We start from the raw sequence: 27,887 nt of genomic DNA, 5'->3' as shown, positions 1-27,887 counted from the left end.
CCAAATTATGGCATTCGTTAAAGAGGCCAGGCACAAAGGAGCTATTGACATGATATCACCCTAGGAAGTACCTTGTCTTCAGCCACTTCTGGTGACAGGACATCAAACTTGAAAGTTCTGATTAAGTTTCTGACTAGAAGTTCTTCCCCAGAGGCACAGACACACCCCATCCCAGAGGGACTATCCCTTGATCCTTGATGCCAGTCCTGGTCAGGTGACAGCCTGCCTGCGTGTGCGGGCTTCCCGCCTTCCTCCGAAGCTGTGGGGCCAGTGGCCTCTGAGGCGAAGGTGGAGCCTTGCCCTGCAGCCCAGCAGCCTGCAAGCTTCCTCCATTTTTGAGTTCTGGGGCTTCTGAAGTCCTGTGTCTGCTCACAGCACAGCTCAGTTTGCCCAAGTCAGCCCTAATGAAAGTCAGCAACAGGAAATAGCCCGGCAAGCCGAAAAGTACTCCAAAATCCCAAAGGAAGCAGGGCACTGTGTCCAACTTCTCCAAAGGAGTTCAAAAAGGAGCTCTAGGGGGAGGACACCCTGCAGATAAGTCCTTAGGATGCTTCTTTGTGGTTCCTCATTATCCCTGGTCTGGTTCTTTGGAGATGAAGTTTCTAGAAACTCTGGGGACTGGGAGGGTGCCCCCCCCGCCCCCCCGCACCACACACACTTCTTGCTTGGGATGCCTGGAACTGCAACTTCCTGGCACTGACTCCAGATGAAAAATAACAGCTAACAGTTAAACTGCGGAGTGTTTGCTGTTTTATCTTTGAATAAAATTAGTTTGTGGGGTTACATTAGAGCTTCAAGAACTAAGTTCCTTTCCTGTCCACCTGCTCTATCCCCACCTCTGCCTGGAATCCTGTCAGAGAGAGGGAGCAATAGGGAGTTTGTTTTGTGAAGGTGAGGTGGTGAGGTGAAAGGAGTGGGTCAAGAGTCACTCAAATGGCGAATTTTGAGAAGAATGAGGTTTGGCTGCACGTGTATGTCACTGGCATCTGTAGCCAAAAGTATCTAAATGCCTTGATTGTCCCCAGTAAATTTATAATCTGCCTGCAAGTCTCCCAGTAATATGGTTTTGTGTGCCTCACAAGTCTCCTGGTAAGTGTTTCTGGGGGTGATGCAGGAGCGAGGTGACCAGCCCTCTCAGTGGAAAAGACTGATCTCTGTCCTGGGTGCCAACACTGGATGTGGGCGTCACATCCTAGCCTTCGCAAGGAAGGTGGCATGCCTGCTCATGACCTTGTTCTTTTGGTTTTTGCTTTTCCCCAGCTTGGAAGTAAGATGAGGCTGCCTTTTTTTAACTGGGGGGTTTGGGGGTGCAAAATGAAACCAACTTCAGTGGCATTGTAACTTTATGATTAGCAATATCCACCTTGGGAGGAAGTGAGAGAACAGTGTCTGGCCTTTCCTGACTGAAGGTTTCACTGCTGCAGAACCCAAAGGTACCTGCTGTACCACCCTGGTCTAAGGGAATCTGTGTTCTGTCTCCTAACCACCAACCATCACCTGAAACAGCCCCTCAGGAGTCTGCCCTCTCTGAATGCAGTGAGGATGTGAGGGGCCCTGTGAGTTAGGGGTACAGAGAGCACTTCCCTTCTAATGGTTGCTTTTCATTGAAAACATGTGGGATTGTAAGAGGTGACCCACCACTCCCCTTTTGGTTGTTGGAAATTCCCTTCTCCATTTTAGCTTCTAAATTTGGTGCTTTGTTACTCAGCTGGGCACTGGAGAGATGGTGATGCAAATACTGTATTGACCTGATAACATTGTGTGCGAAGGGAGGCCTAGGCATTTGGGAGTGATTCACCAAGCCGATTAGACCTGCAGGTCTCACTTCACTCGGCTCCTCTTATTTTCAAAAACACTATTAATTTAAAGGGGCCTTTTGTGCAGAATGAGTGTCAGAATTCTTTCTTAATTGTGTTGCTCCTGTATCCATACCCAGATTTATTTCTTTCTGGGTATGTTGAATCTATCACTTTCATAGTTAATTCATATGCCATAAGTGGCCATAAACATCCTTTGGAGAAAGGCAGAGAATATTGATCATCTCAAATCAAATGCATACTGTGTCCTTAGATGAAAGCTCTGTATCCTGCATACCTGCCAGCACAACGCCTTGTATATAATTGGGAATATTTGAATGAGGGTGAAAGGGGAACTTGTGTTCCATAGGATAGTGTTGACTCTGAGAGGTGTTACAGTGCAAGAAATATATAATGTCTGAGTTTTTTCAATAGCCTAAGATGTAAGAACAATGCAAGAATTACCTCCAAGCCAGTTCTAATTCCGTCCACATTGAGAGCCTAATTCAGCAGCCCTTACTCAGCCAGTTTCTTCATTTAGCTCAAGTACAAGTTCAGGGGAAGCCCCATTGCTGCAAGGACTGTCGGAGCAGAGCCTTTTAGAGGGCCCGGATTGTAAGGCTTTAAGCAGATCTGCATTTCTAACCACTTGGAGCAGGCTTTAGGCACTAAATCATTTTCTGGTGAAGTATGTTTGAATCTCTGAATGGACTGTAAAACTGAATAATTGCTGGTCCATGGAACAGTACGGTTTAGAGCTTCCGTGGTGCATTATTAATCTTTCCCTTTTGCCTGAGACAAGCTCTTTTTCTGTTGCATCCACTGTTGCTAGGATGGGCAGATAAGTGGTTCCAAGTCATCTTTGGCTTTAGAGATTATCTTTTCTCTAATGTAGTGTGGAGGAAAGAAAGCAGATCAGACAAGGAGTCTGCACCCTCGATTCTGTGCCTGCTTGATCACTACCAGCTGGGAGACCTAGGACAAGTTACTTAGCAATCATCTGTAAAGCGCAGAGAACAATAACACTGACCTGGGTTGTTGAGAGAAGCAAACAAATGTGTGTTTCCGAACAAGCTTTGGAAAAAATAAAGCACTGCAGAAATGAAGGCATTATTACTAATATCGCTAATAATAAACTACTGAACAACAAATCATAATACTCATTTTTCCAGGGATTAAAAGTACACTTAAGCTTTCAGTTGTCTGTTCAAATGGTGAAACAGCTTATTGTAAATAGAGGGATTGGTGTTTCAAATTCAGCGCTGTCAAGATAAGACTGAGTTATCAGTGTACTTAAGTGTTCCTGAAGGTCCTAGAAAACCCTCGTTAACACGGGCAATGCTGGGGAACTGTTTAGGGTCTCTGAATGCACATCTTTCATAGGCCCCTGTGTGAACCTGAGCAGCTTCAAAAAGGTGTGTCACCCAGGCGCCTGGGGGATACTAGAAAAGTCGTTTGCACCAATGGCATGGGAAAGTTAAATATTTTGTCAGCAATAGTCTAAAATGTTAATTGTTAGCTTAAGAAAGTCAAACAAGTTAAATCATTGCCAGAGTTCCCTGGTTATTTTTAACTGATAATAATCAAGTTTCCAATCGACAATTCAAAATTTGAAAGCTCTAAATAGGGGGCTGAGAACAGAACAATTTATTGGCCAGGTCTTGGTTTCTGTCGCTGTCTGTGTGATAAATTAAACGTCCTCCCCAGGACAGCGATAGGAGTGTTTACATTATTTATATATGCAGCCATCAGTTCCTTAAGAACTGACCTATTTTTGTTCTGTTTTCCAGAACAGAGTAATAAAGGGAGAGTTCTTATCTATCCAAGACCTTCCTACTACTTCTTTCAAGTAAATACAGTTATAAGATCTCACAAAGGCAAAAGAATTCAAGTGGAGAGAAGTTGGTACAATCCTTTCTCAGAAATTGACAGAAGGCTCTTTTTGACAGCAAAGTGATGTTATTATGCCAACCAAGGCATCTTGCTTGTTTAGGTCAGTGTTTATCTATAGAAGTCATCTGCTTTCTTTGAAGTAATGTCACTGTTATGTGATGGCCATCACATTTTTCTAAGCTTTAAAGTTTTGTACTGTATGGCTTCCCTATGCTGGCACACCTTCTGGGGGTACTGACACAAGCATGGCTTTTCAAGCATTTTTGGTCATGACAATGAACTTTGACTAAAAGAGTGGCCGTGATTAGCTGTTTTTGCTTTCATTGGTGTTGTGTATATTTATCACTGCAATTTAATCTCAAAAAGCCTAGAAGGAAATTTGAAAAAAAAAAAATCCAGTTCTGGTCTGCATGGCAGCTAAACACTTCTGAGTGGATTCTACCACTTCCTTGTTCTTTAATCTGTCCTTGTATATGTTGATAGGCAGGGCTGTGTGTAAGGAAAACAATTTTAAATTCTTTCTTATGCATTTTCATGCTGATTTCCCTTGTACTCAAATAGGCTCTGTTGGAGAATAGAAATACAGCTAAAGACATAGTCCCTGCTTGCGTACAGTCTAGTAGGCTAGTCAAGACCACATCAATAAAGTATTAATAGCAAAAGTACTAATTAGGTAGAATGGACCAAAACTGATATAGAAAATCAGACAGAGGATAAATACTTATTGAGCCTTAGAATATACAAGGCATTTTTATTATGTATTTTATGTAATGTCTTACCAAAAGAAAAAAGAAACCCAAACAGGTGAGTAAGCAACATTTTGCCCTGTTTCACAAAAGAGTAAACTGAGGCTTAGAGATATAGTAAATGGAAGAATTTAATGCATAGATTTTATAGATCAAAGTGTGTTCAAATCCCTACTTCACACCTACTAGCTGTATGAGCTTGGGGAAATAATTTTACCTTTTGCGGGCATTAGTATTTCCCTCTGCAAATAAAGCTAATATTCTTTAGCAAACCAGTCAGTGTAGTAGTGCCAGACACACAGGTGCTCAAAGCATTGGTACTGTTCATAGTCGGTAGGAGAGAGATTCTGATCCAGGCCAGGAAGAGCTTTACGGAGAATGTAGGCCACCAGCAGGGCCTGTGAGGAGGGAGACAATGTGGAGATGTGGGATGAGGCGACCAAGTGTGGATGGGCATGAACGTTAGGTGTTTGGGGACAGAGGGTGAAGTGTTACTACCTTGTGGTTGGGTTTGAGTGGTGCAGGGGACAGACAAGGAGGATCCTCTTCCTGGAGGGTCTGGAGCCCTGGCAAGAGTAAAATCAGAAGCCCCGGAAAATGGCAGAGAAGAAGGACTCAGAGGAGTCAGCATCTGTGAAGCAATAATAATCTTTCATATACTTGAGGAAAAGTATTGTATTTCCCCTCTAGCAGCCTCTTCCCATAGCACATTGCCTAAGTGTTCTGTGTTACCTATCTTCAGGTCCCTGAGCTGCTTAATGCCTTGCTATTTACACACTTCTCCTGTTCACAATGAGTTATATACGGCATGACATGGCCTTTGGTATCAAAAGGAGACGATTTTAAAAGCATACTAGCTAGACACAAAAAGAGAAACTAAAAGAAGCAGAACCAATCCCACCTGTCTGCTTAGGTTCACTAGGCCTCCCAGTGCCAAGAGAACTGCCCGGTATTCTCTTAATGTGTAAACTGATCTTCCAACAAATGTGTTTGTTTGTTTACTAACTTGGAAAAGGTGTTTTTATTTAAAAAGAAATGTAAGCAGAAATTCGTGAAAGGCTGAGAGTACAGATAATCTTTAAGGTTTACTTATTCTTGCTTGCTTTTTCATGCAGATGTGTTACAGATCTTTCCCCAAAGTTTACTGGAATACCAGGCTCCCCTGTTTGGACACAGGGAAGGTACCACATGGAATAGGTGGCAGAGGAGAAAAGCCAACAGCTCCTTCACTCCCTGATTCAAGGCATGTTGCCGGGGTGCTGACCATAGCTAGTGAGCGGGCCATCTACCGTGGCTGCTAGCTCCCTCTACCCTTTCCTGCACAATCTAAGGAAGAGATGCAAAAGAATAAAAGCTGTTTCATTTCCTTATAGAGGGGATAAAGAGAGACGTTCACGCATGCTCCACAAGGCTTGAGGAAGGCTAGCGTCAGGCCCTACCACAGCCAATTGCCAAAGAATGGCTATGAAAGTGGCCAAACAGAACTTACATACACTATGTTCTTCATGGGTTTTAATGGTCTTAGCAAAGGTTCTGACATTTCATATCAAGATTGTGGATATGAATGCTTTTAAAGTTTGGAGAAATTATCCATTAATTCAATAAAGGATTATTGTGTAGCTATGAGAATTATTGTATCCATGATGGGCAATCAGATGTGTGTTTTGTCCTCTAAGCATTTACAGTCTAAAAAAAGAGTGGGTGGGGTTGGAAAGAGAAGTGTGAAAATTGGCTGGTTAAAGAGGTAAGGCAGCATAGAAGTTAAAAGCCTGCGGTCAGGGGTGAGCTCTAGCACTTACTAACTATATTTCTTGGTTAAGTTAGTCAACCTCTCCTGCCTCAGTTTCCTCACCTGCAAAATGGAATAACTGTAAAAAACTAATTACTTAGGGTCATTGAGTAAATGAGGTAACTGCGTGCCACCTTCTAGAGGTTTGGTAAATTTTAGGTGCTGTCATTATTAATCTGAGACAGGATGTACTCAGGTCAGATTCATGGTTTTCCCAGCCCTGGGTTCTATCTCTATAGTGCATCAGGGACACTTTGTAGAAGGATGTGGCTTTTCTCTTTAATAAATGGCAGGGATATCATAGTAGCCAGTTTCCCTTAACAGTTTCATATGGAGATGTCATCTGGGCCAGATCGGCATTTCCCAGAATGCGTGAAATAGTGTCCTTCTTGATAAGAGGATCAATGGCTATCTCTTCAATTCCTGGGATTCTAGGAGTCCTCATCTAGAATTTGGCCAGAGTGCGTGTTTATTTTACTTTTTACTTCTAAAATAGAGGCTGGGTTTCCATTCACTTGCCCAGTGAGTGTGGCATGTGGGCTTTGTGGGTAAATGGGAAATTTAAACCATCTATTCAGAGTTTAGAATCTTAAGAACTGAATAGCCCAAATTTACCATTTAACTGAATTATTAATTCAGACTGATGAATAATTCTTAAGTGAATCTGGTCACAGAGTCACAGAGTCAGAAGCTTCCTGCCGTGGAGATTTAAATTTATGCTCTTGAAAGCCAGATCCCTGGCTCAGGTTGCTCAGGAGTCAGTTAGCTCACGGCAAGTGACTGCAAGTGAACAGGCCACTGCCTTTGCCTTCTTCCCCTGCAGCATGTTGAAAATTTCATGTGTCCTCAATGTGGTTCTCAGTTTAGAATCCCACCTTTGCTCAGTGCCTCCTAAAGTGTGACTTTCCATAAGAAACATGAGGAAAATTGCCAAGGCTGCCAAGCCAGTTTCAGTGATGATAATTCTTAATCAAAAGCACAATGTTACTATGAAGGAGTAATAGGATTAGCATAACAGTGATCTTGTTGGGTGGGCAATGTTTGGGCAAGGATGGATATACTGTTTCTAACTCAGAGCAAAGAATATAGTCAGAATTTTGTTTGTTTGTTCTCCATCGTTTGAATTTACATGCCCCTTTTTGAGAAGGTAGAGTCAAACTCAAGTTGGATTTGTTTTGTTTTATATTGTTCTTATAGTGCCCTGCTTCCTGAGTCATTGTGATAGGTTTATAGAGTAGCATGGGGTCGTTCAGATTGTCATTTTAAAACCATTTTTGTCGAAAATGTGGCTGAGTTATATTTGTGGGTCTTTTTCAGCCTGCTCATAACTCTCACCCACACGAAGAAGCCCAGCACCTTGAATTTCTTATTGTACAGCAAACTTCTCTTCAGGTAATTCTGATGGATTTGAATAGAAAGTTAATTACATGTTTGAGGGGTTTTTTGTTTTGTTTTGTTTTCAAAAAAATTTACTTAAGGCAAAAGTTTGCTGCAACTGCTAATAACTTGCCAGGAGTCTCTTGGATACACAGTATAATCTCTTAGAATCGTGGTAACCATGGTGCAAAGAAGTAGCTTAATTGAATACAAATTGTACTGTACTGTGTCTTTGGAATGACGATCCATACTTAAGCATGCATTGCTCATTTCTGGAGGTCTCTGAAGTCTGAATTATGTAAAAATAAAAATACTCTCTGGCTAAGAAGTTTGAGAGACTAAGGTTTTTGTTGTTGTTATTCATCAAGGTGGACCAATACTTGCTAAACCGGCTAAGGCTTGCGCATTTGATTGCCACACTGTTTCATGTAATTTCAGACAGCAAAAAAGTATGTACTAGCGGTACTATTCCATTGGTTGTTTCACAGAAATGTTGAAAAATGCAAACTTCAGACATAAGAATAAACAGGAAAGAGCAGTGGTCCTCCTGACAGAAACAACCAGCAGGTTTGCACCAAGTTGCTTTAGCCATTGCACCAAAAAGAGCTTCCGTTTCTCGCCTAGATTCTTTGCATGTGGATCTGTTTGCAGGCTCAGTCACCCCAGAGAAAGATTCTAAGCTGTTTTTGTGCTAAATTAAACATTAGTTTTCTCCTTGGGAACCTGATCTTCCACAGACTAGGCAACAATATCTTTCTGAGAGAGCTTCCAACTAAGCATTTCCCTCAGGAAGAGACCTGCTAAGGAACCTTTTCACCCCTACTGTCTGCTTAAGCTGGTGCGGCGCGTGTGTTGCAGGGGAACTGTTCTGTCTAACCAGGTCTCGAAGCCCCTCATACAATGCTAGAGGACCTGTGCCCACTCAGCATGTGATGTATGGAAATGGTCAGAGCAGCCCTCGGATCATGGAAGAGTTTAACCACGGATGGGCAGGAGCGTCCTTTGCTCACTGCCTTCCAAATTCTGCAACCACAGAAATGAAAGGGAGTACGTTGCAAAGTAGAGGCGATCTCATTTCTACTTTGTTATGGCCATCCTGCCCATCGCCCAGGAAGCTAGTTCATATTGATCTGAAAGTAAGAATCTCTTCTATCAATTGATAGAGTTGCATCAGCCCTTAGAGAGAAAACAGACCAAACCCTTTCTCATAGATGAAGAAATGAAAGCCTGTTTGAAAGAAAATGCTCCCAGATCTCACTGCAGCAGAGACAGGCTTAGAGCTCGAGTTTTCTGACAAGTATTCCAAGTTATAAAAAGTAGTCCTTTTACTAAGAACTCTTTGTAAACGTATAAAAGGAAAATTAACGGCAATTTTGGATTTTTATTAAAACCTTGCTAGTAGAAAGAGCATGGAGCTTAGAGCCTATGGTAGATTGTTTTTAAATGGTCACAGTGTTTCCTTCCATCCCTTTGTGATGTGACTTTACCACTTCTCCCAGCGAAAAGCAGGTGCCATTTACTCCCTTAGATCTTAAGCGGCCTCATGATTTGTTTTAACCAAGAGTATGTGACAGAAGTGACATTGTGCTACTTATGAGGATGGGCTTTAAGAAGCTCTCTTAGACTTAAAATTTGTTAAGAGGATAAATCATGTGTTAAGTGTTCTTACCACAATAATAATAATAGCAGGACAAAACTTTGGGAAGTAGTGGATGTGTTTATGGTCTTGGTGGTGATGTTTTCACAGGTGCATGCTTATCCCCAAAGTTACAGAATTGTGTGTGTTAAATATGCACACTTTTTATATGTCAATCATACCTCCACAAAGCAGTTAAAAAATAGAACAAGCCCTCTTGGGACACTAATACCACCATGTAAATAAGTTGGTCTGGCCAAGTGCAAGATGGGCATCCACATGGAGAGAAGTAAGGTGCCCCTGCACCAACATCAACACGAGAGTGAGGCCACCTTGCCGCAGCTAGCCCTCCAACTCAGTGCACCATATGAGTGTGTGAGCCAAGGAGAAATCAGCAGAGTAATGGTCCTGCCAGCCTAGGGCACCCTAGGGCCTCATGGGAAATATTGTATCACTGTTTTAGGCTACTACATTTTGGGGTAGTTTATAACTTAGCAAAGGTTAACTGAATCAGAACTGGAAAACCTTAGCATGGAAGGTGGTCCTACCTCTTTCGGTGTGATACTCCAGGACTTGTTACGTAACACCTTTGAGACTCATTTTCTGCTTTTCATGATAATAGAGACTATCTCAAAAGGTTGTGAGGGTTAAATGAGATAATGCATGAAAGAACCTGCCGTGTTGTCTGACACATGGTAGAACTTAACAAACATTAGCTTCCTTGCTTTTGTCTTTGTCTTTTTTCCCTGTATTGTAGCTTGAGCCCACCCTCTACCCTCTTGTCATCTCACATTCAACTTCATGGGCATCAACATTCTCATAGGCTTCCCCAGGCCAGTGTTCCTCTGGACAACAATTTATTTGTTTTCTCCTGAGTGACGGTCTGGTGCTGTCATCCCTCCTAACTACCAAATTTCCAGCATTCTTGTTATGCTCCGGAGAACACATCTGCCTTCAGTAGTCTACCCTTAAAGCAGAAAAGGGTTAACCTCATAAAGATGTCACTCCCCTTGTACTGTTATGCTGCCCTTGGGAGAGTCAAACAGCATAGCAAATATATATGGGCAATGTAATTGCATTCGATCTTCTAGGTCACAGAAGACTTTGCTAGCTAGTACAGCATGCAGGGGAAGAAACAAGTATGTTCTGTCTTGAACTGCAGTGTTTCTAAACTCGATCACTCTTGTGGGATAGCAAATTACTCTAAGTCCCTCATTTTTTTCCCACTCTACATTTCACAGTGAGTGAATAACCAAAGAGAAAGTGATATAGAGATATTGTATTATACTTACTGTACTTATTAGTGATCTAGTAAAGGAGCACAGGCTTGGGAACTCAGTGGTGAAGGGCCTCTGCTCCCACTGTACTAACTGGTAGGGCAACGTAGTCAAGTCCTTTTCCCTCCCTGGTGCTTGTGTTCCTTCTGGGAAAAACAAGGGGCACTCACTGGGTGTGTGGTTTGGGTCACCTCTGCATCCCGTCTTGAGTTGATCAGTTTTTATAAATTCCCTGATATTTTTCCTTTACTCTTCAAATTTCAGTCTCTTCTTAAATATATCTGTTAGGAATCCAAAGAAGGAAGGGTGGCAAGGGAGGTAATGCTTTGTTTTTTTAAAAACAAGTACTAGTGAGGAGGGTCTGAAATGATCTTGGGAACAAGGACCAGCTGTAATGGAGGGAAAGCCCACAGCCATTTTAATTGTTTAACACCCTCCTTAGAAGTAATGAACAAATCACCCCATATCTGAACCTCCTTGTTCAGGTTTAGGGTTCCAGTATGGGAAACACAGTTATAGGGCTGGAGTTTGATTCATCAAATTTATTTTTAGAGGGAACACTGGTTTTTTCCCTCCAGACCCCGCCCCCCAACTCCACTTGTGACATTTCTGTGGGTAGAGAGATTCCCAATTGAGTCCCCCTGGAAAATAATTACGTGAAATATAAAGTGTAAAATGGGAAGGAAAATATTCTTGTAGAGCTTTCTTTCCTTAGGAATTAACTAGTATTCTTGCTATATACATCCATCTCTCCATCTGTTTATTTGTCCATCTTTCACATGCACATAACAATTGAAAAGTGATGATTAATTTATGGATGGGACTTTATAATGTCACCACTTTATTTTGTGTTTTAAAGATTCTATTTACTCACTGTTAGAGAGTGGAGAAGGAAGGGAGAAAGAGAGCGAGGGAAGTATCAGTTGTGAGAGAGAAACATTGATTGGTTACGTCTCATATGCACCCCCTAACCAGAGAGACCCAAGCACATGCCCTCACCAGGAATTGAACCGATGACCTTTTGCTTTGCTGGATGATGCCCAATCAACTAAGCCACACCAGTAAGCCACCAATCAGCTAAGCCACACCACTTCATTTTTTAAATATGTATCTGCTTTAAAGGAGAACTAGAAACAAGAGTCACCTAGAAATTGAAATTGGCCTGGAGGAGGGGAATTCAATCCACCACCTCCTTTTTTGTTTGTTTGTTTTCTTATCACTAAAACCCGAAGCAGAGAGTATAATCACCTATTTCCCAAGGGCAGCTCTAAGTCCTTAAAACTCAGATCTGTTTAGGGATTTAATAGAGCTGGAAAAAAAGAAATGCACAGGATCTGCTCCACACAAGCCAACAAAGGAAAATTCACCCAAGCAAATAGTAAATCTAGAGCATTTCTTTGATAGCATAGGCGCCTCCCTCCCTATCTCTTGATTAAGTTGGAGCACAGCTCTTCAAATTGCATCTTTAAGACTCCTAGAGTCTGTGGATCACATTGTAGGCTCCAGGCCAGCCCAGGGCATTTTCTTTCACAAAGCAAGATGTCACTAGCAGGAAGCCAAAAGGGTCATTTGGTCGAGTTGTCGTTTTTACTTTGTTTCAAAGGGTAGACACACTCGGCTTTATTGTCTGTCAGATGAGAGCCACAGAGATGGTGAATTTTTTTCTGTAGTTTCTAAATTCCTCAGCTTTTCTTCTGTTAAGATTTTTGGATTGTTAGAGGAAAATGTCTTGATATAAGGCTATAAAACATGGCTTTTCTTTTAAAACATATGAAGACAAAGGAAGTCAAATTTCCTTTCTTTTCCCATACATTAGGTCTGTCTTTTGCTTAGAAAATGTACCCCAAAGCCCTCTCTCTCTCTCACACACACACACACACATGCACACACAAGGCCTTTGCTGACGGTGATTATTTTTAGCATGTACAGACATACATTGGGCACATGGGTGACTTTGCAGGCAAAATAAAAAGGAGGAAATGCATTAAAGAACATGGGAAATAAGATCAGTTTTAAAGGAAATTGCTGCAGAAACAAGAGCATGCCATTGCAGAAACTAGGAAAGAGACCATCCGCTCGCTGGGGTAAAAGGGGTGAAGGAGACCAAGCTTCACTGCTCACTAACAGGATGACCTTGCAGTTAGTTATTCCTCCTTTGCTTCTGAAGCCCCAAAGTGTTGGATTCCTCAGCATTTTGCTTGGCTGGATTATTCTTGTCACACAGGATTCAGCTCAAATATCACCTCCTTGGAGAGACCTCCCCAGCTGTTACTGGACAGGGGCCTGGCCCTGAGCGGGTCTGCCTAGGGCCAGCCAGTAACGTGTGGGTTCTTGAAATTGTGCAGGAAAGATTTCACAACATGAGTCCAGGTGACTGAGCATACGTTTATCAAAGCTGGGGACAGTGAAACAAGGAAGGGCTTAGCATAGAAGAAGCAACAGGACAGCCCAGGCTGGGCTGCTTTGGCTCTCTAAAAATGTTGCAGGAAAAAAATGGCTGAGGTGTGTTTACTTTAGCTCACTGGGAAGTCAGAGAAAAGGCAGCCTTTGAGACAGTTCTGGGGTGTTTAGGCCAGGAGGAGCTGCTGCTGCCTACTGCTCCCCTGATTGCAAGTCTCGTGGGGTCGCTTAGAGTTTAGGAGATGTGTGCCTGTGGGGGAAGAAGCCAGGGAAGGGAAAGGCACAGGTGCGCTCCCCAGAGGGACAGTGCATGCTGGGTCTTTTGTCCTGAGGGTTTTTCTCTCTCCCTTAGGGGAGGTCTCAGGGGAGGATCTCAGTAAAATACTCAGTTTTCCAGGTGTGTCATTTCAGGGTCATGGTCTCCACTGATTGGTCAGCACCAGGGCAGGGGGTCATTGGTCACTACAGTTGGTCCTGGCTTTGCCCAGATGGTTTTGCTGCTTTTCTGGGCCTGGCGCTGAAATACAGCTGAGGCCTAGATCTGTAAAAAGATGACCTTCTGCCTCTGGCTGTAAATTGCTTGGCCATTGTACTCAGGTAGATGTCTTAGCTTCCCTATTCTCCTTGCCATGGCTACCCTAACGGTTGATGTCCACACACATGACTGATCTCTCTTTCTCTCTCCACTTCCTCATCACTTGTCCTTTCACTGAGGTTTTGTTGTCTTCCTAATGTATCACAATCTGAATTTAGGTCGATTCCTTATTTATTTGTGCATTTCCTATTTTTTACCCCTTGGAATGTAAGCTCCATGAGACTAGGGACCTTACAGTTTTGCTCCCCATATATGTCCCCAACCCCTAGCAGTTCCTGGAACAATTTGTGTCCACAATGAATGTTTGCTGAGTGAATGACCAGATCAGTGGCTTTTAAACTAGAGATGCTTTATGAGTCTTTCAGAGCTGGAGGTAGGAAAGAGAAGTGAAGTGACATGTGGTGAGCCTCCAGGGTCTCTACCTCCTATTTAATTATGATATACATGTGTATGTATAAAATATATGTGTATGATATATATACAAAGTTTTTAATCACACTAAAGCATATATAACTTTAAAAATAAACACTAGTTTTTAATTGCATACGTATATATGTGTGTGTGTATGTGTGTGTGTATCTAGAGAAAGAGGGGGTGGGGAGACAGAAGCCTTCATATAATCAAAAACATGGTTCCAGTGCTATAACCCCCTTTGAAAGCTACAGGGGCGTGATGATCTCTGAAGACTCTTCTCAGATTGAACTTCTATCACCCCATCTCTCAAGACTAGAAAACACTGGTGCAAGGAAAAGGATTATGGAATAGAAGTTACATATGTTGAGTGCCTGTTGTATGCCGGATCCAGTGTTAGGTCTTGGGGCACACAGGAAAGACAAAGTTTTTGTTTAATGGAGTTTACGTTTTAATGGGGGGAGAGAAGAACAGAGAGTTAACAGAAGAATGAATGAGATACACTTAACTGGTGATACAATAGTGCAGAGCTCTTTATTCCTTAAGTGGCTGATTGAAGGTTGGTTTGGGTCAATGAAAAGGAAGCAAATCTGGGAAACACTCTGGGAAGTGGAAAGTGATAACCATAAAGAAATGGCTCCCCGAGAAGACGGGCTCCTTGGCCAGTGCCGGCTGCGAGCCTGGACAGCTGCCTGCACAGCGGTCTTCCTGGTGCCGGCTGTGTGCTGCTGGGCCAGTCTGAGCAACACACTGCTTCTGAAGCTTGTAGGGAGGAGGGTGGTCGTGTCAGCATCATCTTGGAGCTACAGTAATCATTTTGTTAGAAGTCACTGAGGTTTGAGAATAAAAGAGAAACTGCTGAAAGGCACGTTTTGAGGAAAAGAAGGATATGGACTTTATGTAGCTATAGAAGCAGAAAAGGGTCAGGAAATTAGCATCAGGCCCATAAGGAGGCAGAAGCCTAGCAGGCCCTCAGGAAGCAGCAGAAGCAGTAACTATGGCATTTGCAATAGTCAGTAATATCATCTCACATGTACACAACCCAGATAGTCCTCATAGAAGCTCTATGCTATAAATAAGGCAAGTGTAGCTTTTTAAAATTTTACATATGGGAAACAGACTCTGGGAAGTTGAGAAATGCTAATAATACCTTACTTTTAAATAGCAAATTTGCAGTTTATTAAATGTGTCTACACAGATGACCTCACTTTGTTCTCTGTGGTATTATTACACCCATTTTAAGGCCCGAACTGGCTGGACTAACTCCGCTAGTGAACAGCAATCTGCCCTCCTGATCCTGGAGCCTGTGCAGAGTGCACGGCTGGCAGAGTTGAGTAGCTGGGCCGCAGATTCATCAGTGAATTTGCATCTAAGCTGAGGACATTGAATGTCCTGAGCTTCCAGAAGCACACCCACGCATACTTCACAGCAATGACTCGCCCAGAAAGAATGGCAATCATGAATGGAATGAGGATGTCAGACACCCAGGGCACATCCAGTCTAGAATCAGGGAGCCTGAAAAAAAAAAAAGTATTTTTTTTTCTTTTAAAAAATTTATTAATTTGAAAGAATACAAGGCAAAGAAAGAAAAGTTTTTAGTTTATGAAAACCCACACTTTGCTCTCTGTGTTTCGTATAGTCCAGTGAGTCAACTCAAAGGTGTGGGGAGAGAAGGCTAACGGTTGTTGTAAAGAGAAACTTGATCTTGAATCAGAGAAGCAGATTCACCTCTGAAACCAAGATCGGTCTAAGTTTTTCTCCTTGCTGTTGCTTATTTTGGAATGCATATCTTAGATGGAGCTTAAGACAGAGACCTGCAATCCTTTGATGAAAAGTGATTTTGAATGTACTCTTATCCAAGTTAAATGTTTTTTATGCTGATAGGTCTTTTCTCATCTGGAGAAAATGCAGGAGTTCATAAGAGATGGGATTTTGCTTCAAGGTGGAGATATGCCCTATTTGTCTTCGTATTTCCAGAGCATAAAATAGTGCCAGATGACTGTGGTGAGCATGACTTTTAAAGAACCCCAATCCTGCACATTTCTGCGACTAAATGTACCACGCACCAAATGTGAAACACTGATCTTCAACGTACCCCTTTGGTTCAACGTATTTTTTTTAAATCACATTTAGTGAGTGTTCAACACATTAGGCACTCTCCTGAGTGTTTTTTGAATGTTAACTCATGTTTCCTCACGATTACACAGTGAAGTAGTTATGATCTTATTTCCGCTTGACAGATGAGGAACTTGAGGCATGAGGTGACGGAGCGTGCTCAGGTCACTCAGCCAAGAGCAGTGGAGTCAGGATCAGAACAGAGCAGGGCGATACCACCATCCGGGGGTCCAGTTGTGGTTTCCTACTGCATACAGGACAAGGCAGTTACACACGCAGCATCAGACCCCGGCTCACACATGATCCAGACCTAAGTTTGGAAGCCAAATGCAACAAGACCTTTGCAAATCAGTAACAGTTATAACTATCTCATCACCTAAGGTACAGATGAAATTTAGAATGAATGCCTAGGGTCCACAGATTACTCTTTGAGACAGTTGCCTGTCTCCTGTCTTTTAAGAGATAGAAAGTACTTGAACATGTAGGATCTGTGAGTGACAAATACCTTTCAACTTGCATGCCAGGGTAAGTTGGTAGTAGCCAGCTGGAGGACTGGGGAAGATTCTAAGGCAATATCCAAGTTCAGTGAGAAAGAGGGCCATGGTGGTCCATTATTGGTATCTGCCCTGGGCAGAGAGAAGGCAGTATGGCTAGCAAGTCCCCAGATGGATTGTTCAGGATTCAGGAACCCAAGCTTGGAGGATCTTGAATATAGATTCTTGGTGAAATAATAACTCTTCCTGTGGATAGAATGTATTAAGACCTGATTACACTGTGAGGGGGCCTTACGTCCATTTATAGAATAAAATTAGGTTTAAATAAGTTAATTGTAAGTTCCTAAGTGAAGGCATCATAACCTCTGTTCTCTCTGAGAGTTCTGATAAGGGACTGAGGGCTCGTTCAGTATGTGTAAAGTACGCTGCAGACTCAGCAGCACTCCCTCCCACACTTGAAATCAAATTGCCCCCAAGCCCCTCTTATGTGAAAATGTTGGAGACACTATTACTCATGATCAGTATTGTGAAGGAAATCCATTTTTGGTAGAAGCAGAGACTGGAAAAAAGTAGAAATGGGGAAATGATGCCCTAAATATTAAGTGGTATCTGTGGAACTTTCTTTTTGAAATCAAATCCTGCTAGAACTGCACCATTACAAATTTTAGCAAGTAGATACTGAGCTGTTATGTCCAAGCCCCACTTCAAGTACCAGGAATGAAGTGGTTTCATGGTCTCTTAGAAAATGCTTTCTTCGTATCAATGGCTTCCTTTTATCCTGGAAAGATAAGCCATATAGTGTCTTGAGTTTATGAACCACCTGAATTGAATGTAAAATTATGTGTGATGACGTGTATACATTTTCAGTGTAGACGCATTCCACAGTCTCATCGTATTCTCCAAGGATTCCAGTGAGAAGAACCTGACGTGAGGCAGGAGTAGGAATCCACTGAAACTAGGGCCATGTGACTCTTCAGTCTACACAGAGCAGCCAGTTCTTCCTAAGAGATCCAAATATTTCCTTTCTGTCCAGAAAGCACATGTAGCTTTCTTCATACCTAACATATTTCCTTTACCTTGGACTTGTACTATCTATCTAAACATTTTCTTCTTTTCCACAAGGCAAGCAGTCCTGAAGTAGCAGCTGAACTATTTTTGTTCTGCTTTGCAGTTTAGTTTTGATCCCAGTCCAACCACGTTTTCCTTTGTTTTTAAGTGGGCTCCCACCATTTTGAGCCTTCCTCCCCTCCCGACCTCTAACTCCAAATTTATGTCTCTGTGTCCTTGTGGGGAACTTCTTGGTGAAAAGGATAAAGCTCAGTTGGAGCTTGGTCTCGGGGATTTTCATAGTAACACTGAGTCTTTATTATTAGCTGTGCAGTCCAGTCTGCTAGAGTTCGTATTTTGGCAGTGGACCATCAAACACCCTATTTTTAAGAGCCTTTAACTTAGTTGTAAACATGTGCTGTGACTGGGAGCTCACTTTCTTTACTCATATTTACCAAAGAGGTTGAACTGTTGAAAAGTTGTTATAAAAAAATGAAAAGCCCAGACTTCAGGACTATTTTTCCACTCATCTAACTCAAAACTGTGTATGATCTAAAAAAAGAAAATTTGGCATTTAGCTGCTTAATTTGATGGTCCAATCATATTGGTAATTTGAGGGAAGGAAGCAATGGAATTGCTAGATGATTTTACCTTGATGCATGCCCATCAAACATGCATGCAGAGAATGATGGTTGCCACACTCGTACATACACAACTGACCAGAAAGGCAGTCCAGTAAGATGAGTAAACTGTTTATGCCCTTACAGTCCTCTATATTTAGAATGAAAGTGTTCTATAGATATGTTTTTTGCACACTCTGAATCCTAGAGACTTTACTAGTCCCAACAGAACATAAATTTCTAAACTTTCATGGACTTGCTTTTGCATAGATGTATCATTGATGTCTGAGGACCTTAGAAAGTCATATCCAGAAATTCGGTGAAGAAAAGAGTATCACAAACATGTCTATTTATTTTATGTCTGGAAGGTATTTAGTCAAGTTTAAGAAAACACAGATTAATCTTTTGAGGAGATTGTGACCTACAGCCCTAAATACAGGAGCTTCGGGAATTTAAATGTTAAAATGGAAAGGTTGAACTTTGACATCTTCCTTTTGTGTTTTAAGATTCTAAAAGTAGTATAGGGAAATTCTCCTACACCCTCACAGGAGAAATGTCAGTTTTTCAGGAGGGTTTAAGCATTTCTTGAAATGTCTTACAGCAGAAGAAAGCAACTGAGCTTTAGAGATTGGCCACATTTATGAGGTGGAGAGAGTAAAAAGATCTGGGAGTGTGTGTGTTTCAAGGGTCATTAGCCAAAGGGCAGCCATATACTGCTGGAAGTGCTTGGCCTGGAAATCCTCCAGCTAAATGAAGAGTGCATCTTTTCCACACATGCCCTGTTTGTTTTTACCCCTCAGGCTGCTTTTATTTGTTTCCTCCCCACATCCCAAGCAGAGGAGCACTTGCACTGGCCAGCACATGGCTTCCATATGTTCTCTCCCTCTTCCCTGAATGGCTCTGCCCTGAAGACACTGACTTTTCTTGGTAGTTCTCATGTAATATGTTGTGTTGCTGCTATGCTTCCTGCTCTGGCTTTTAAAATACTCTTCTTCCCAGTGATTTTAAGTACAAGAATCTTCTGGTTCTGGTGGGCCTTCTTTCATTACAAATGCTGGCTAGTTATTTTTAGGAAATAAAAAACCCAATGCATGTGTGTCCACATCACGCAAACTCTTAATGTCCCCATCTTTTTAAAGTAATAATGAATTGAAGACTATCCCTGTATAGAAATCCAGACATTCATAAGATAATGTCTCCATGCCAGAAGAAGGCGGGGAAGGGAATGGAGAGAAATGCTACCAACCCCACATCAGCAGTTATTCACTCTGTTCCTGTCAGATCTGCTCTGGGATGGGACTGGATGTTCTTCCAGAGTTGTCTCCAGGGTCAATAAAAGTGCTTTCCTGTTGAGTTGCCATAAGCTTGGGTATACCAGAAGGCTAGAGAATTATCTCAAAATTATACTCTTTAGTCAGCTGAAAAGAGCTACTTTGGGGCTGAGATCATACAATGACTCCCTTCTAGCCTCCCAGTATATCATCAGACTTTTGATTATACTTCGTTGTTAGGTTTGTGGTGGGGCAGTAACTGACAGGTAACAGAAACCAATTAATATAACAAGGAGTTAATTCTACTTCATGTTCCCTTTGTTGAGCTGCAAGTGTTTCATAAATATATCCTAACTCATAACACCCCTTTGCTGGGAAAATGCATCATTGCCATAAAACCGTCTTGATTAGTTTGTATCTTTCTTATCTCCATGGACCATCCTGGAAAGCTCTCTGTAGTTTCTGCAGATGAGCTGGTGGTTCTCACTGATGAATGTTCCTTGCATGACTTTTTGAGTGAGCTACCATTCTGGGTACTTTTCTGAATTCAGAAAAATCTCAGCTGATTCTCTCTCAGGGCCAGCCTTCTATGTATGAGCTATGATAATGCTCATTAACTTCATGATACTTAATAACAATCTGAAAAGGATCTAATCACTTTGTTTTATGGTTTTATCTTCTCTACTATGGAATGTAAACTCCTGAAAAATAATTAAAATAGAATTAAAATTAATTTAATGTCAGCAGGAAGATCTTTCCTTAAAGTTCATAAGAATATCTGTTCACTCCCATGGGGGAGGTGGGTACTATCGCAGACCTCCCTCAGAATAATCAACCATAATTCAGCACCTGTGTACTACTGTAGCTACATATGCACATAACTGTTCAGTGAGTAGCAAAGAAAAAGAGGCCATAGTGGATCAGAAATACACATATTTATGTTTTTAAAACTTGCAGGAGGGAGAAGAATCTGCATAAACTAATAATTCTTTGTAAAAGTTTTAGGCATGATGTTTGTTCAAAAGTTAGTTTCCAGTTATCATGTTAATAAGATGACAAGATTAATTAACTGTATGAATTATCTATTGATGCATAACAAATGACTCCAAAACTTAGCGGCTGAAAACATAAATATTTATTATCTCACACAGTTTTAAGGGTCAGGAATTCAAGAGTGTTAGCTCAGGGTCTCTCATGAGGTTGTAGACAAGCTATTGGCTGGGGCTGCAATCGTCTGAAAGCTTGACTGTGGATGGAGGGTTTGCTTCTAAGTTCACTGCTATGATTGTTGGCCAGACTCAGTTCCTCACTGGCTGCTGGCCAGTTCCTTGCCATCCTGGCCTTCCATAGGGTGCCTGTGTGTTCTCAAGTCACAGTGGCTGGCTTGCCCCGGAGACAGTGATCTAAGGGAGAGAACCAATACAGAAACCATATCTTTAACAACCTAGTCTCAGAAGTGACACCCTTTGCTTCTGTCATATTCTACTGGCCACATAAGCCTACCCTGATACAGTATGGGAGGGGACTACACACAGATGTGAAGACCAGGAGGTGGGGGACATGGGGGGGCATCTTGGAAACCATTGGACACATTAATGCATAAACATTGGCTAATAGACCAGGTTACCATGTACTCCACTGTGATATTAGGGAGGGTTATGCCACTAAATATTCTAAAAGTAGGCCATTCATCCTTCTTGCATGTATTTCTTGAGTGATAGATATATAATGCTTAGGCTATATCAGGGCATAAAACAAATATCCTCACCTTCGTGAGTCTTTCATTCTGTTTTATATTCTGCTTTTCATGTAGTAAATCCCATAGGTCAGTGAGTCAGACCATTGTCTCAGACTGACTTGAATTTGACCAGCTTCACAAGAAAAGGGGGTAGCTATTTTCTTTATCTGCCAGAATAAGGATAGGCTTTTTGAGAGATGTAGCAACAATACAATGCCTCTAGTGATCACATTCTTCTATTAATTGTCATAAATGGTTACTTTTTCCTTGACAGCTAAGTAAATAAGTAAAGTACATTACTTAAGAATTAAGGTTTGGGGGTCAGGCCCTGCTGGACTTGAGTCATAACTCTCCTACTTTCTTACTGCAGTACCCTGGTATATTGTTTGACTTGTCTGAGCCTCAATTTTGTCCTCTGTAAAATGCTGATAACAATAGCACCTTAGAGTTATAAGCAATCGATGACTAAAAGCACTTATCATAGGATTAGGTACATAGATAACACTCTGTCTGTCTTTTTATCTGTCTTTTCTTCATTCTGAGTGTATCTGTGTACCACACACAGGCTCAGTACCTAAGGTGCTATCAGCAATGACCCCTCAGTTCAACCCTAACTAAACTGTCCGAGACTGTAAGAGGTAGTAGAGTGACTTTACTCTCAGAGCAGCTTCCCTTGCTCTTACTTCCCAGACCTATTGCTGCCACTAGTGTGTGTATTTTGTGAGAAGAATAACTCAATCTGAGGTTCATAACTTGTACTAAAGCCTTTGATTTATCATTAGGAATTTACCATCTAGATATGAGAACGTGCTTTTCATAACCCCCTGGTGGTTTCTTACTGATGCTGTTTCTCTGTTGAATATACTTTGCCAATAAATCATCTGTCAGTGGAGGGGCTGGAGAAGAAAGGCATATGTGCTTGGGATTTCTGTCTGACTCTGTCAGTCTCAAACACCTAGCTGGGAAGCCCCTGATTTTCCTCTACCCATCACTGAGCAGACAGCTAACTTCCTGCAGGAAAGGTACCTACCTTCCCGAGTCAGGGAAGTCTGTGGCCCTGCTCCCAGCTCTGCTCTCACTTTCCTTTGTGGAGTGATACCATAGGATAGGGAAGGGACCCTCATAACTGCTGGTTTCAGAAAGAATATACAAATTAGGCGGGTAGGTGTGTTTTGGTAGGGGTAAGCACAGTATAATTCTTAGAGATACCTGGTAGTTTGGAACTTGATGTTTTAAATATCTCCTCATTTCCCTTGCCTCCACTGGGGAGGAATGTGTGTGGGGGAGATACATAATCCCTTGAACCACTGGAAAACATGGACAGATGTAACCAGTTTCCAGGCAGTGTCATGGGCTCGGCTTCTAAAGACAAGGGTGGAGAGGGCTGGAGAAGACAGAACACATGCTCTGAACCAGGCAGTCCTGAGTTTAAATTCTGACCCCGATATTTGTTGGCTCTGTGGCCTCAAGGGATGGTATGTCTTAACCTATCCAAATCCATTTGTACAGAAAATGGAAATAACAATGGAAATAACAGCACACTGAGAATATGTAAATCATTTGACACTTTGAACAATAAAAACCAAGTGAATGAGAAGAAGATGAGAGGGGAAGGAAGGAGAAGTAGAAGGGGAAGAATGAGGAGCAAGAAGAGAAAAAAAGGTTCCAGGAAACACTATTTTTTGTTCTTTCTGAACTCTACCAATTTTCTAAATTCATCAAGTTAGAACATCATATTATTTTTATTAGGAGAAGACATTTGCAGCTTGCAGGGCTTCAGTTCTCAAAAATGACTGTATTTAGTGATCACTGCAGAGCATGCTAACTTGCTGGGTTCCACCAGCAGAAACTGGGGAGCTCTGGAGTGGGGTCTCTGGGGAAGGTTCTCAGGCTACATTTGGAGGCACATGTTACGGATAACTCCAAGTGCTGGAAGGCTTTGAAATCACCTTGGCTTAAACATTTAGGCATTTGTGCAAGTCAGACATGAGCTTCATTGTTTTAGCTTGGAAGACATGGAACCAGAGGCTTTAAAACTCTGGATGCTTCCATGTGTCTTCTGGGAGCTTTAGAAGGCACAGAAGCAGAGATTCGCAAGTATACACCTTGCATTCTATGGAAAATCAGTTGTCTCCATCTTGACTTAAATGGAACAATTCACTGCTTCCCAAAGGCATCATTTCCCAATGCAGGAAGGAACTGGGCACCCGGGAGTATCCATGGAATGCAGGCCTGAGGCTGAAGGACAAGTAAAAGCAGAGGGCTTGGGAAAATAATGAATGCTAAGTCACTGACTCTAAGATGAAGGTGTGGAGCCCTAACGGCAAGGCAGTTGTCTCGCTCTCTGACCTTCTGTGTCTGTTGGATCATTTCCTCAATTCAGTCTCCAAGACAAAACTTGAATTTCTCATCTACTCACCACCTTGGCCCAGGTCTGAACCCCCTCTATCCTCAACTGCAACAACAGCCATCCAACCTATCTCCTTTTTAGTACAGATGGAGTTACACTGAAAAAAAAAAACCCTTTTTCTTACTACATAAAATTGTTCACATCATACCCCTGCTTAACACTCTTTAAGTGGCCTCCTGTTGCACTTAAAATCAAATCCAACCTCCTTACCCAAGCCTGTAAGTCCTGCACACGCTACTCCCTGCTGTACTTTACAAGCTACACGTGCCCTTGCTTGCTGCACCCGGCCATGTGTGGAGCACTTATCTCTCCAAATGAGGTAAGGCCTTTCCTTCCAGAGAGCCCTTTATCATGGTATTTCTCTGACTGGTGTCCTGTCTGGCTCCCACTTAATTTTTAGATCTTGACGTAAATGACAATCTTCCTAAACATTGATTCTAAAGAAGTTCCTCTCCTGTCATTTTATGTTTTGTCTTCACAACACTCAGGACAGTTTGTGTTGTCCCTGTTTATTTACTTTTTTCCATTTTGGTCCATCATCCTCTTTAGCACACAAGCACTATTTTGCTCTCTCTTTCACCAGTGCGTGTATGGACCCATCAGCATGTTGGAGCATTGCTTGTTGAATGAGCAAAAACTACTTAGGCTTGCCGTGTTCTAGAGAATAGGGTATGAAGAAGGGTTAGTGGGAATAGCTGCTACTGCTTTCCAAACAAATTCAGCCCTCTAGACTATTTTGTGGAAGGAAACCACAGGAGTATGCAACAAGTAACTCACTTCCCCAAACTGAAATTCAAGGAACCAGAGATGTTTTCATTCTGTTTTGCAGAGAAGTCACAGGCCTACGTTCTGCTCAAGTGAGAGCAAGGCACACTGCACATCCAGGCTTACTGGTGCTTTTGGCTTCCGTAATGGCTAAAGTCTGGGGATCTGACCATTGGAAGAAATAAGTTCTGAAGTTGGGTTTCTATAAAACAGAAGCTTGCATCGACAGGACCGGGGTCTCCATGGTCTCCTCACAGCCAGACCCTTCGTGCATGTTAACACTTAGGACGAGAAACACAGCCTCGCTGAGCATGATGGGGAGACTCTGAGCCAAGTGTCTCAAAGGACAGGCCAGATTTTTCTCTCCTCTACTGGGCCTTCTGGGTACTAGGAAGGAGGAGAGTAAATATTTTGACCTATCAGAATGGGTGCTACATGAGGACAAATGAATGTTAAAGCTCTTTGATTCCAAAGAGACAAAATATTAAAAGGGTCTATGAAAAAAAAATAGAAATGTGGAAGCCGTTGTCAAGATCCTAGGACACAAGAACTCATTTAAATTTTAAAAAGTTTAAAAGATGACAGCCTTAGAATAAATAATAGATAGTTCTGTTTTATACAATAGGTAGTAAGCATATAGGGAATCTAATCCCATGCAATAGTATGCTGAATGAAAATGTAAGTGTAAAATATAAATGAGATGAAACAAATATATTTTATAAGCAACCATCATGGTTTATTCAGGGCGTGTTTGGGGATGTCATTGTCAATCTTTGAGGTTCACAACAAGGACAACAATGTTCTCCCACAAAACCTCCTTTGGTAACACTTAGTTCCTCATCCTTTCAATAAATATTTATTCAGCCCCTTTACACACGTTACTGTGCTTTCATCAGTAATCAGTTGTTCTCTGGGGAGCAAAACCTGTCTGTGAGAACCTCTTTCTCAGTATATTCTTTGAAATGAAGGATAATGACCCAGGTTGCTGAAATTAGATGAGGGTCCCCACACTATATGTCCTAAAAAATTCCTCCTAGTGCCTCCTGTGTACCTTGATAGAACCTCTAGAGTTGGCACCTGTTGTTTTGAGTAGGACAAATGTTTGGCCTTTTAAATTGCAAATGAGAACCCAGTGCTCTGTGGCTGCTGTGGACCCCTGCCTCCAGCTTGGACTGCTGACTTCATTCATCCTCTTGCCTGTAGTGTGGACTGCAGGGGGCTGGGGTGGGGCCATACCTGCTCCTGCCACTCCCAGGGCAATTCCCCTGTGGACCATTTTGTGCCAAATATTTATTCTGGGTACAAATGAGTCTACATTATCTTCTAAACAGAATAATGGAACAGTAGGTAACACAGGGCAGGAATTTGGGAGGCATCTTGGAAAAGGGAGAAAAAAGTTGAACTAATCTGTCCATTGCTCAGTCTCCCCGTGTTTTGGGTTATCTTAGCAGAAGTAGTTGAAACAAAGAGAAGGCGATGACAATGACACTGTGAAGAATGCTCATTATACCTCTTAGATATCACGCTGGTCACCGACCCACAGGAAGGATACTGTTATTGTGTGGGAGTGGGTGAGGCCTCATGTGAAAAATCTATGGTATGAGGAAATGTTAAACTGGCCTTGTTCTTATTAGAAAGGAGAGGGATATCAAGATAACTTAAAAGTGGTTCCAAACTACCACTCAGAATTAAAGGTATGATGTCTTTGAAATAATCCCAGGCTGTCTGCGTCAGGGCCTAGCAGGCTGCATGCCTCTAACCAGGAGTTTCTTGTCGCTGCTGGTGGGCCATGGGGTTTGCCCTTTGACTCTCTGCCTCGTGGCATTTTCATCTTTAAATCTCATCTCCAAGCTAAGCAACATTTCCTTTGCAGAACTGGCCCTAGGTGACCCTAGAAACTTTCTTTCTTGAAAAAGTACTGCTTAGTTTACCTCAAAGTTTTTCTTTCCTTTTTTTTTAATTGAAGTATAGTTAATATACAATATTATATTAAAAACCATAAAACTCCTAGAAGAAAACACAGGTAGTAAGCTATTGGATATTAGTCTCAGAAATATTTTTGGATAGATCCCCTTTGAACAAGGGAAACAAAAGCAAAAAATAAATTTCCTTCATGCTCTCGTTTTTCATATCCCAACCATTGCCTGCAAAGATCTCACTGTGGGAAGAAAATAAACAAACTTGAAAAGGGAAGGAAGGAAGGAAGAGAGGAAGGAAGGAAGGAAAGAAGGAAGGAAGGAAGGAAGGGGAGGGGAGGGGAGGGGAGGGGAGGGGATGGGATCCAGGTGAATAACTGTGCTTCTGATCAAACTACTTCACCGCATGTTTTCAGAGTACATAGATCACCTGGTTCAGGCATCAGAATCACTTGGAGTGCTTGAGAAAATGCAGATTCTAGGGTCCCATCTGAACCCTAGGAAATCCAAATTTCTGGCATAGGACTCAAATATTCGCATTTATAATAATGTATGAGAACCTATAGGAGGTCAGGTATCTTTGCCTTCTATTCATGAATATGTATTAAGTACCGAGTTTACTTCCTAAAAACACCTAAAATAGTATAAGGCTCTATGAATATTTATTCAGTGAATAAAGAACCAAAACCTAGTAGGATTTGTTTATCATTAAATAATAGCAGAAACCAAGAGCAGGAAAGAGGAGTCTTTAATGGAGAAGACTATAGAAGAGGAAGGAGAGAAGTCATTTTGAAAACTGGGCCCCTTCTGGGAGGCTGGGCTTAGGTGTGGCACTGAAATGGAGACTTTGTGTGACCAGAACATGTGATGGGACTTGGCAGCGGAGAAAAGAAGCTTGAGAAAAAGGAAATGCAATGAGGCATTTCCCTTTTTGAGCAGTAGTTCTATACTTTAGTGAGCCCCCAAATCACCTGGAGGGCATGTTAGACCACTAATGGCTGCCCCCTCCATCCTAAATTTCTGATTCTGCAGGTCTGAGGTGGGATCTGAGGATTTGCATTTTTAATAGCTTCCCAGATAATGATGATGCTGCTGAGAGCTGGCTTTCTGAATCACTTACAGAGTTAGACTGTTTGGCCTCAGGAGTCATAGTTTAGGGTGTACACCCCCGCTCTACACCATGCCAGCTGTGGGGCCTTGGCGATTCATCTTACCTCTCTGTCTCAGTTTCAGGGATAATCAGGATAATAATGATAGATTAGGTATTTCAAAGCTTCATGCATGTGTTCCAAATTCCTAATTCACTTCCTAATTGAATTAATACATATAGAATTTGTATTTGGCAAGCACTCACTATCTTAAAAATTATTATTTTGTCTGGTACATAACTTTTGGGAGAAATAAAGAAATTCTTCTAATAAAAGAGGAGATATGACTTTATATAACAAATATAATATTTAATAGAAGGATGGACTAGTTCATATTCCAATAGAATTCATGTATTTCTCTGTCACAATAAGTACCTAACTTGCTGAAATTAATCACTAATAAGAAAGCACTAAAAAATTGGCCACTTGTTGCAACAGGTAGA

General features: G+C 41.9%; 1 protein-coding gene across 2 annotated transcripts in view; it reads left to right on the top strand.

Moving 5' to 3' along the window:
• MAML2 (mastermind like transcriptional coactivator 2) overlaps nucleotides 1-27,887 on the top strand; it is a 347,162-nt gene that overhangs the window by 2,480 nt on the left and 316,795 nt on the right. The gene's annotated exons all lie outside the window — the stretch shown is intronic.

This window comes from Phyllostomus discolor, chromosome 6 (genome assembly GCF_004126475.2).
Source record: "Phyllostomus discolor isolate MPI-MPIP mPhyDis1 chromosome 6, mPhyDis1.pri.v3, whole genome shotgun sequence".
In the NCBI taxonomy this organism is placed as follows: domain Eukaryota; kingdom Metazoa; phylum Chordata; class Mammalia; order Chiroptera; family Phyllostomidae; genus Phyllostomus; species Phyllostomus discolor.
The sequence above is the reverse complement of the archived record's forward strand: the minus strand, read 5'-3'. Positions and strand labels throughout refer to the sequence as shown.